This window comes from Cervus elaphus, chromosome 13 (genome assembly GCF_910594005.1).
Source record: "Cervus elaphus chromosome 13, mCerEla1.1, whole genome shotgun sequence".
NCBI classification, from domain to species: domain Eukaryota; kingdom Metazoa; phylum Chordata; class Mammalia; order Artiodactyla; family Cervidae; genus Cervus; species Cervus elaphus.
The window spans coordinates 25719408-25731472 of record NC_057827.1 but is presented as its reverse complement, the minus strand read 5'-3'; positions in this window follow the sequence as shown (position 1 = coordinate 25731472).

Below are 12065 nucleotides of genomic sequence, written 5' to 3'. Positions count from 1 at the left end.
GGGAGAGGCCCGCCCCCCAGCCGCGCTCATTGGCCACCAAGAACGGTCCCAGGAAATTCTGCTTTCCCATTGGTGAATACGGACCCAGCCTGGCGGCGGGAGCGAGGCTGGGCCGAAGGCATTGTGGGAGATGTAGTCCCCACTAGCCGACTGCGACCTCGGGCCAGGGAGCAGAGTTTGGGGATTTGATAACCTGCGCAGTGCGGAAGGAACCGAGGCGGGAAAATCCACCGACTGGCAGTCAGGACCCCAGAGCTGTGACCTGGGACAGATCACTCCACTTCTTTGTGTCCTCCAAATAGTGGTCTATAAAAAGGGAAAGTTGGATGGAGGCTCCCTTTCAGCTGTAAACTGTGTGGCAGATAATTTTGTTAGGCCCTTCGACAGCCCAAAGCAGCCCCTGAGTAGGAAAAGAAGCCGCATGGAGAAGTCCCTTCCCGCCCAGCCCGGCGGCCCTCCCACAGCCTGCCCACCCGCTCGCACCTGACTTCTGGACACCACTTTGTTTACGCACGTGGTGTTCCTGGGTCAGGGGGAGAGCTTGGTCCCGCCTCTTCTGTCGCGGACCTCCCATTCTTTCCTCCGTTTCCTCCTGTAAGGAACCTGCCTCATCATACCGCTCTAGTCGGAGTCTCCGCCCCCAACACACCTGCTCCATGTCTCCCTGGTATTAATAGTTATCCCAGCCTTACTTATTGTCAATCTCGGCACTGGCGGGGAGCTGAGAGTGACAGATTGGCCTCTCTTGTGGGGTTTCAGTGGCTGGCACTGTCCACTAAAAAATTAGTCGCAACCTGAAAATAGAGAATGTTTTGTTCAGTTGGGAATGTTCAGGACTCCAAGCCCGGGAGACAATATCTCAGCCCTAAGAAATAGCTCCCAGGAGGCGGGAGAGGGAGTCAGGCTATATACAAGTTTGTAAGGAAGGGAGCAGGTAGTCTGCACATCAAAGATTATTGTTCAGTAAGAAAAACCAGATATCAAGTTAAGGAATTTAGTGCTTTTCTGTGTATCGGAAGGTGCAAGAATTTGGGATATTGAAGTAATTTCTTTCATATGCATCTCAGCTATTTGGGGCCAGCATCCTGCATTTTCCTTTAGGGCTCACCAGCTGATATTGGAGCGCTGGCTGCAGTCCATGGGGTCAAGAATTGGACACGACAGAGCGACTAAGCACAGCACAGTCACTGATGACTATGACATCCTTTCCTCATGTAGGGAGTGGTGCTGCTTATTGGCATAGCTCAGAAATTCACATCTGGAGAGAGAGAATCGCAGATAGCTATAACACTTCTTGCCCACTGATATGGCGGGAAATATTTCATTTCACAGTGCTCTTAAAGAAATGCCTGTCGTTATCAATGTATGACAGCAGGTGGGTAACTGCCTGGAAATTCAAGGGGGAAATACAAGGCCAGAGAGAAAGACACTCCTAACATTATTGACTAGGTGATTTTTGCAGAAACTAACACCGATTTGTTATGTTAGTGAATATTGAATTGTCTCTGATCAATAATGTTTGGGTAACAAAAGAGGTATTAATCCATCTAGTCAATAATTAATGGCCTGTGATAGAACAATGGTATATTTTTGTACAAGGCAATTATTGGGAGCATGCGCAATCAAATGACCACATTTGTTTTAATTTTTATTTAAATTTCATTTTCATGAAAATTTACTTTTCATTTCATGAATGTTTGAAAAATGTTTCATGATTATTGGTGATTTTAATCTCATTTTCTATGAACTGATTTTTCATATCTTCTTCCCATTTTTAAAGTTGAATTTACTTGTAAAAGCTCTTTGGGCTTCCCAAGTGGATCTAGTGTTAAAGAATCTGCCTTTCAATGCAGGAGAGATAAGAGACTCTGATCCCTGGATGGAAAAAGCTCTTAGCTAAGAAAATGATTCCTTTGTTTGTCACAGAAGTCTCTGCTGTTTTTCTCATTATGCTGTTGATTTTTGCTGTTTTTTTTTTTTTTTTGTTATAGAAATTTGACATGTTTATGCTGTCAAGTTTATCATTCTTGTCTTTTTATAGCTTCTGAGTTTTATGTCACTCTTGGAAAGTTCTCTGCACCACTCCAAGGATTATTTGAATTTCACCCATTTTTCACTAATTAACCTCTTTAAGTATAAAGATGCAGAGAGAGGTTCAGTTATTAAATGCTCTGTCCCTGGTAGGATAGCATCTTAAGTTATTAGTCCAAAGTGACCTCATGCAAACAGCGCCACTCCAGGCTGGCCTGAGAAATCTGCACTAAGTACCTGCAGGCATGATTCCCAGCCGCCACCTCTGCAGTGGTCAGAACTCTTAAAAAAGCAAGATCTCCAAAATGACTGAGGATGATAATTCTGCACTTGATATTGTACTCACAAAGCCTGTATCTCCACTTTTTCACCTCCACGAGGAATGGAAATTTACACAAAAGGGAAGATATTTGTTTGGCTGGGGCAGGGGTTTGGGGAGGTGGGATACAGCTGAAACTTCCCAGGAGCCTAAGGATTCATTTCCCTCTACTTCTCTCCCAAGACAACCCATGAGGTCAAGAAACTGGCACCGTCTTGTCACAGGAGAATCTAGGACCTAGCCATCTCTGTGCCATGCCTGATTCTCTGAGAAGTTGGTCCTGGCCAGTGTCAACTTACCCTACATTTAGATAGAGAGCAAGTCACACTTAAGTCCAATTTGGGGCATAATGGTCCTGGTACCCACGCCAGTGCCCTGGACAGTGAGCAAGCCCAGAACAAGTCCAGAATAGTGAGCAGGGTTGCTTCTCCCAGTGATTCCTTTTCTCCATCCTCCAAACCACAGGGATGACAGAGGCTCAGTTCTACAGTGAGTGCTCTTGGTTAGAAGCTTCAAAGGATGACTCTGGCTAACTTAAAAGGGACTTATTGAAAGACTGTAAGGGAACTTACAGAGTAAATGGGAACTGAAGTATCAGGCTTGAAAATAGTCAGGAAACCAAGAAAAGGGAGTCAAGTCCCCCAAACCACAGCAACAATCTCTTAGCAAAAACAACCCAGGCTGCCCATCCCGTGAGCTCTGGTGATGCTCTAGCCATATCTGTTTGCCTGTCTTCCACTCAAGGTTCCAAGACCAGGAAAAGAGTACTTGGTTGTTTGAGTCTGAATCACATGGCTGGGACTTCCCTCGTGGTCCAGTGGCTAAAAGTCTGCTCTCCTAGTGCAGGGGGCCCAGGTTCAAACCCTGGTTAGGGAACTAGATATCTCACAAGCTGCAACTAAGAGTTCACATGCCACAACTAAAGATCCTGAATGCCACAACTAAGACCTGGCACAGCCAAACTAAAAAGTAATAATAATAAATAAATAAATCATATGACCACTCCAGATATCTACCAGGGGAGAGGTGATTGGCTCTAGATTTCCTTACTAATACACCCCACAAAGGTGAATTATCCAATCTGGAGATTGAAGGCCTCTAGGACAGGCAGAAACTACACATGTCACTACTTGTCTTTAGATGTTGAGCAAGAAGGAAACTCACCCCAAGCAATGCTCAGCCTAAAGCCTTTGGAGAGCACCCAGCTCATCTCAAGTAGATGGAGGTGATAGAGATGGGGATGGGCAGATCCTGCTTTCTATAACACCTAGTGACAATCAGAGCCAATGACGCCTGAGCAGGTGAGGTCTAGGCATTGAGGCAGAGGGGCCTGTGGGCCTTGAGGGTCCAGGAAGTAACTCCTCCTACTCGAGACTCCCAGCATGCTTACTCCAACCTACTTCCTTGATGACAGAGTACGAAGGGAGACTGCTCAGATTATGCAAAAGGTATGTCACCTTTCTGCTAGTTATGCCACAGAATCCTGCCAAGTGTGACTGGGAAAAGATAATTTAAACATTTTTTGATGTGAACCATTTTTAGAATCTTTATTGAATTTGTTACAGTATTGCTTCTGTTTTAAAATTTTTTGGCCTCAAAGCATGAGGGATATAAGGTCCCTGACCAGGGATCGAACCCATACTCCCTGCATTGGAAAGTGAAGTCCTAACTCCTGGATCACCAAGGAAGTCCCAGGAAAAGATAATTTAAAGGGACAGTGTTGTAGGATGCTGCAAGACTGGCCTAAAGAGAAGGAAAGGCCGAAAGAGGGGATCATTGTAGGAACGCCCAGACAGGAAGAGAAACTAGCAAATGGAATCAGGGTAACATTTATTTTATAGACAGAGGGTGAAATTCAGTTCAAGGAAGTGTCACTGAAAAATTGTGAAATTAAGTATCACTTAACACATACTCATGTAAAAAGAGCTAGAGCAGGATTAAAAAAAATTTTTTTAGAGTGAAATTTTTTTTTATCCTCCAAGACCAGTATCTTTCCCTGTTTTTTTTTTTTGTTTTTTTTTTAATGAATGGTTTGCATTTAGTGTGGCAGAAGGAGGCTCTTTGCTTTGGACCTTGAGTTGCCCCTCCGGGAATGTTGGCTTTTCTCTTTTTCAGCTGTCCTGTGCCTGCCTGGGCTTCTCTAGCCCCTTTGTGCCAAAGAGAAAAATGGATTTACAGCCTCTGGCCAGTTCCCATGCCCTGTGCTGAACTGCTCTATTCAAGGACATTTCTGGGAAGACACAAGGGTGCTCTGGGCTGGACTGAATGACTCGGGAGGCAGCCTGGGTGTGGGTGATGCTTGCCCAGACACAGAGGCACGGGTGGTGCTGGAGGTGGCTTGAGGGGTGTTTTAGAGGAGATCTGGCTCTGGAATCCTCAGTGTCCCCCAAGCTTTTACAGGTAAAGACTAGTTACCAAAATAGGATGAAAAAAAGGAAAAAAATTAAATACATACACTTTCATGCACAGGGAAACACACCCAGACACCCCACACACTACACACACTAGTGTATCCCTAGCCTGCTTAGTTCATAAGAAGAAAATTATCACCAGAATAGTTGGCCATTGAAAAAAGAAAAAAAAATTTTTTTGGAGATATTTAGTAAAAGTTTCCAAGACACTTGGCAGGCGAAAGAAATGTCAGAGCCTGACTGGCTTGTCAGAGCCTGGCTGACCCTAAGATTTGTTGTTGGTCATAGTTATAAGTAGTGTCTGACTCTTTTACAACCCCACAGACTGTAGCCCGCCAGGCTCCTCTGTCCTTGGGAATTCTCCTGGCAAGAATACTGGAGTGGGTAGCAGTTCCCTTCTCCAGGGAATCTTCCCCACCCAGGGATTGAACCCATTTCCCCTGCGTTTCAGGCAGGTTCTTTACCATCTGAGCCACCAGCGGAGTCCTTACCCCTGAGATACTCCTTTACAAAATTACTGAAGCCACTGACTATGTTATTTACTGAGTCACATGGCCTGGGAGGTAGAGACTTCCGAAAGGAATGGTTTGGTGCCATAAACTTTCTGATAATGGGCTTTTACTATTGTGTTTGATATGCTTTACACATACACACACACATACGCAAGCAACTTGAATTTTTGTAAATTTTAAAACTAAGGCACTCAGAAATCAGGAAGAAAAATAAATTTGAAAACACAAAAACACCTGCAAACCATAATAGTCCATAAATGAATTCAGAAAGAAATGACAAAATGGGGGAGGTATTTGTAACAAACCAAGGGTTAATTTCTGATGTACTATGAATTTATGCAGATGCGTATGAAAAGGACCAAGAACTCAATAGGAAAACAGATAAAAGATAAGGATAAGAATAAGCAGCTCACGGAGAGAGACAGGGGCAGTGGGGTGGGGAGTGAGCTCTCAACCCCACTTTAAAAACATTTGTAATAAATATAATTATTATAAAATTATAGATTGTAACTATAAAATTTTATAATAATTTTAAAAATGCAAATAAAAAAGATAGATGCCATTTTTTCTCCTATTATTTGTTGTTGTTCAGTTGCTCAGTTGTGTCCGACTCTTTTTGACCCCATGGACTGCAGCATACCTGGTTACCCTGTCCTTCACCATCTCCCGGAGCTTGCTCAAACTCATGTCCATTGAGTCAGTGATGTCATCCAACCATCTCATTCTCTGCATCATCCCCTTCTCCTCCTGCTTTCAACCTTTGGCAATTTAAACAATTTTTTTTTCTTGTGATAAGAACTTGTTTGGTTTTTTTTTGCCATATCTTGCAGCATCCTAGTCATCCAACCAGAGATCAGACTTGTGTCCCCTGCATTGGAAACACAGTCTTAACCACTGGCTCTCCAGGGAAGTCTCAGCAAAAAAATTTGAAGTGTGATAATACACAGTATGTTGACAATGAGGAAGATAATTCACCCTCCTACTGTTGATGGTAGTACAAATTGGTGCAGTCATTTTTAGAAGGAGAGCCAGCAATTCTATTGCTAGGAGTACATCATATAAATATAATAGTAAAAATACGTCAAGATAGGTGTAAGAATGTTTATTACTGAAGTATTTATAGCAAAAGAATGAAATAATTTAAATGTTTATAGATAGAGGCCTCCCCTGGAGGAAGGCATGGTAACCCACTCCAGTATTCTTGCCTGGAGAAGTCCATAGATAGAGGAGCCTGATGGGCTACAGTCCATGGGGTTGCAAAGAGTCAGATATGACTGAAGTGACTTAGCAGGGCACACACAGACAGAGGCCTAGATAAATAGTGTTTGGAGTATCTTTCCTTGGAATGCTGTTGCCTTTTTAAAAATGAGGTTGATCTCTATATGCTAATGCAGAAAGATCTCCAGGTGGGGTAAGAGGCTGTGCACATAGTATGATACATTTTGTGAAAAAAAAAAAAAAAATGTAAAGAAACATTTACTATATATGCTGAGAGATACCTAAAACATTTTGCTTGTTGCATACACAAGGAAGTGTGAACGGTGCTAAAGTCTATCAAGAGGTACTAGAAAACAGGAGGGAGACTTTTTTACTTTTAATTTCATAGATTCCTAAAATATATGACACTTTACCATGTGTGTGCATTTATTTGTTTTTTCAATAATAATAATGTTGAGGAATTTTGTGTATTTTCCTCTTAAAACTTTTTGTATTAAAATAGACGTACTGGGACTTCTCTGGTGGTCCAGTGGTTAAGACTCCGCCGCTAATGCGCAGGGTACAGGTTCAATCCCTGGGCAGGGAACTAAGATCCCACAGGCCACATGGCCAAAAGATTTAAAAAATAAAAGAGTGTTGATGAGGATGTGGAGCAAAATAGTACAGTTACTCTGGAAGATAGTTGGGTAGTTTCTTATGAAACTAAACATATTTGCTTTACGACACTATTATTTCTGCAGTACAACGAGGTGAATCAGTTATGCGTATACACATATCCGGTCTTTTTTGGATTTCCTTACGATTTAGGTCACCAGAGAGCACCGAGGAGACTTCCCAGCGCTGTACGGCAGGTTCTCGTTAGTTATTTGTTTTATACACAGCAGTGGATACATGCCAATCCCATCTCCCGCTTCATCCCACCCCCCTTGGTAACTGTAAGGTTTGTGTCCACACCTGTGACTCTCTTTCTGCTTCGCAAATGAATTCATCTGAACCATTTTTCTAGATTCCACGTGTGAGCCATACTATATGGCACTTGTTTCTAACTGTCTGTCTGACTTCACTCTGTATGACAATTTCTAGGTCCATCCACTGCACCTTCCTTTTAATTTTACTATGGACTTAAAGCTCTTCAAAGGAATTCCCTGGCAGTCCAGTGGTTAGGACTCTGGGCTTTCACTTCCAAGGTCTTGGGTTCAATCTCTGGTTGGGAAACGATGACCCCACAAGCTGCACAACACTGCAAAAAAGAAAACACAAGAACAAGCCAGACGAAAAACTGTTCTAAAAAATTGTCTTCAAAAATAAAAATAACTAAAAATTTAAAAATCACAGTAGTATGCCATGTACACCATTTATGAGAAAAACAAATATTTCTGTCAGAACAAAACAGCGAACTGATATATACTTATTGTTGAAATTTTGGAACATACAGAAACCTTTAAAAAGATAATAAAAAATGTGTATAATCTCAACCCAAATATAAACTGTTACCATTTTAGTGGATTTCCTTTCATTCTTTTTTTCTATGCATATGAATGTGGACAATCTGGATGTCTTTAAACATTTTCCAAAGCAAATGAAGCTAAAACTAACTCTAGCCTCAAAACTCTAATATTTTAGCCACTTGATGCGAAGAGCCGACTCATTGGAAAAGCCCCTGATGCTGGGAAAGATTGAAGGCAGGATGAGAAGGGGACGACAGAGGATGAGATGGCTGGATGGCATCACTGACTCAATGGACATGAATCTGAGCAAACTCTGGGAGATGGTGAAGGACAGGAAAGCTGGCACGCTGCAGTCCTTGGGGTCACAAAGTCAGACACGATTTAGCGACTGAACACAAGCCTCTAACCACTAAATTAGCCAATTACCTCCTAGTTGAAGCTCGCCCTTCTCCTGGACTGCCCAGAGCCCTGGGGTTTACACAACCCACAAAGAAGTCCTGTGGACACTGACACGGGTGGGAGAGAAGCCCAGACCTCCAAACCCTGGACAGCGGCTGTTCCTGCAGTTTCTCATCACTACCACAAGGTGTCACTGTTTGATGCTCCTGCGCATTCCCACCAAGGTGACCCTGCGGGCCAGTCCTTCAGACTCAGGCCTGTTAGGTGATTTCCACTCCCTCAGCAGAAGGAGTCTTTTACCAGCTCCTAGGGCTTCATTTTTAGTTCTCAATCCTTGCAGCTCCCTCTCCTTGAGTCTCAGCGTATTAATCAGCTTTTAATTTTATTAATCATGTTTTTAATGGTCACAAGTTTTGTCAGTTTAGAACTTTCTAAGATTAAAAATATTTTTAACTGAGATAAAATTTATATACATGATGAAATGCACAGATCTTAAGTACACATATCAAAGGGTTTCAACAAATATATATGCCGTGATGTACACATTTTAAATTTTTATTTACTTAGATTTTTTGGTCTTCTCCTCCCATGGTCACTGTTAGGAAAAAGTGAAAGTCTGAAATGAACCAAAAAAAAAAAAAAAAAATTACTGGCTGCCTTATCTAAGGTAGTCTTCCATATTATCTCTGCTTTTTATTGCCTTTGATCTATTTTACAGTTCTGTAAGTTGTAGAAAACCTTTGTTAATACAAATTATTCTTGTTCATAGAAATTCAAATTAGTCATGTTTGGTAGAAAGCAACTGTTGATTGCCCTGTGGATAGATATACATTTGCATCTATTTATAAATTAATTTTAGCATTCCCTTTCTACCTGTGTGTTCGTGTGTGTTCTTTGAATTCTCTTGTGAATTAGTTGTAACATCTTACTGGTTCCCTGGTTAATTAATGAGCTAAATTAAAATCCTTGACATGTGTTCATTTTTAATCTGTGTGAGAGTCATGATTATGTCCTCTTCAAAAATTATCTTTATTGAGACATATACACTACCGTGTGTAAAACAGAGAGCTGGTGGAGAGCTGTATAGCTCAGGGAGCTCAGCCTGGTGCTCTGTGATGACCCAGAGGGCTGGGGTGGTGGGGGTGAGAGATACATGTGCATATAGCTGATTCACTTTGTTGTGCAGCAGAGAAAAGCAATTATATTCCAATAAAAATTATCTTTAACCATCACTCATATTCAAAGCATGAGTTAATAAGTTACAGTCTGGATTCATTCTGGAACCAGTTTATTTTCAAGGTCCAGCTGAGTTTATTTAAAAAGGCTAGGACAAGACCTAACAGTTCTTTAACTATGAATCAACAAGGAAAGCTAGAATTCCTTCTTGTGCTTAGAAAACATTAAGAAATATATTCACGAGGAATTCTCCAGGCAAGAATACTGGAATGGGTAGCCATTCCCTTCTTCAGGGGATCTTTCTGACCCAGGGATTGAATTCCGGTCTCCTGCATTGCAGGCAGATTCTTTACCATCTGAGCCTCCAGGGATGCCCAGAAAGCATAAAGAAATATATTTGTGTACATTTCTAAATTTTCAATAAAATAGGGTGGAGTCCACACATTGTAGTCTTTCTGTATTTTTTTTTGTTTTTCACTCCAGCGTCTTATTGAGGTCTTAAAACTCCAATGAACTTCTAAGGAGTTCCTGGAGGGCAAGCATGTCTAGTAATAAGTTGACTCAAAACATTTGTGAAATTAAGCAATTTCCCTAATGACATGAAAGTTTTTATACAAATTTAAGGGAAAGTAAAGAACCTGCTTGCCAATGCAGGAGACATGAGACGTGGATTCGATCCCTGGGTTGAGACGATACCGTGGAGGAGGGCATAACAACTCACCCCAGTATTTTTGCCTGGAGAATCCCATGGAGAGAGGAGCCTGGTGGGCTACAGTCCATAGGGTCACAAAGATTGACATGACTAAAATGACTTAATACACACAGAAGGGAATTGTACAGGCCTCAAGGAGGAAGAAGACAGAAGACACCCCCTCACCCACCCACCCAGGCGGGCAGCCCAGAACACTGAGGCCCTGATGTTTATATTCCTCCCTTGTCTCCCCATCTCCTTCCCGCTCTGCAGGCCAGTCACATGGCAGAACCCAGGACTCCAGGAGGAAAAAGAGTGACAGATGGAAATGGGGTGGGAGGACAAGCCCCTCTAGCTAGGCAGTGTGGCGGCCACTTCTGCCAGACCTAGAGCTGTGCAAGTACATGACAGGAACCCCCGGATGTGGGTGGATGAGAAAGTCGAAAAACAGGAATTCCAGGGCACCAGCAAGAACATGATTAAAAAGCCTACCACAGGGTCTAGACTGAGTAGGAGGCTGAAAGGGAACAATAAGCAAGGAAGCGAAAGAGGCAGTGGTGAGGAGAAAGGGCAGATCTGGTTACCATAAGGGGCAAGGAGAGATGGAATAAGGAGAGAGGGGCTGAGGTCCTGAAGTGGAAGCAGGTTGCGACATGGCCAGGCCTTCGGAGGTTGATCAGATGGGGGTGGAAGGCGCTGGAGCAGAGTAGGCGAAGGGACCATAAGCACAGGTGATGGACATGTGATCAGTGTTGCTTCTGTAGCCACTGAGGGCAAGGGCCAGACCCAGGGATGAGAGGAGCTGGGGAGCCAGGTCCCAAAGCCATCCATCAGCGAAGCTTGCAGCATGGCCAGGAGCAGAGGCTCCCAGCTAAGCTTGGCAGCCATGCGGTGTGGTCCTTTTGAGGCAGGAGAGAGATGAGCCCCAGGTTGAGTAGCTGGAATTTCTCCTCTGCGGACAGATGCCCCAAAATAGTAGGAGCGAGAGAGGAGCTGAGTCCTGCCCAGATACAAGATAAAAGACCACGTATTCCTCATTCTTAAGGGTATCTTCCCGACTACACGTGTGCAGAAAGGCTCCTTGAAGGTCAAAAGAGGGGGGCACCACCCCATAGTACTTGTCTCTCTTTGCTAGAATCCATCTTGGCTAAGAGATGCAGGTGCACACAGCGGGGATACTGCGATGTACCAAATACAGACTCAGAACCAGGCAAAGCAAGACGATTGGCCAAAGGAAACCCAGAAGAATTGCTCCATATAAGTGATTCAAACTACCACGAGGGCATGACTCTCTGAGTCCATTTATGTGCCTATACACACCTACTCTTTTTCCTTTTAGTAAACACTCGACTTGTTTCACTCATTTCAGTCTCGAGGTGGAAATTCACTGCTACACAGCAGGCAGGACAGGGCCTTGTCACTGACCACTGCTCCCTGATGGTCTAGTGGCTAGGATTCAGTACTCTAGCTGCCTCGGCCTGACTTCAGTCTCTGGCTGGAAACCTGAATCATCATGCTGCTGCATGCTCAGGCCGCCTGAGATCAGTTTCTTTTTAAAGGTTCTTGTTTTTAATTTAATTTATTTATTTTTGATTGCTCTGGGGCTTCATTGCTGTGCAGACTTTCCTAGTTGTGGTGAGCAGGGGCCAGCTATTCTCCAGTTGCGGTGCACGGGCTTCTCACTGTGGTGGAGCGTGGGCTCTAGGGTGTGTGGGCTTCAATAGTTGTAGCACTGGGCTCCGTGGTTGTGGCGCACAGGCTTAATTGTTCCAAGGCATGTGGAATCTTCCCAGACCAGGGATCGAACCTGTGTCCCCTGCATGGGCAAGTGGATTCTTAACCATTGTACTACCTGGGAAG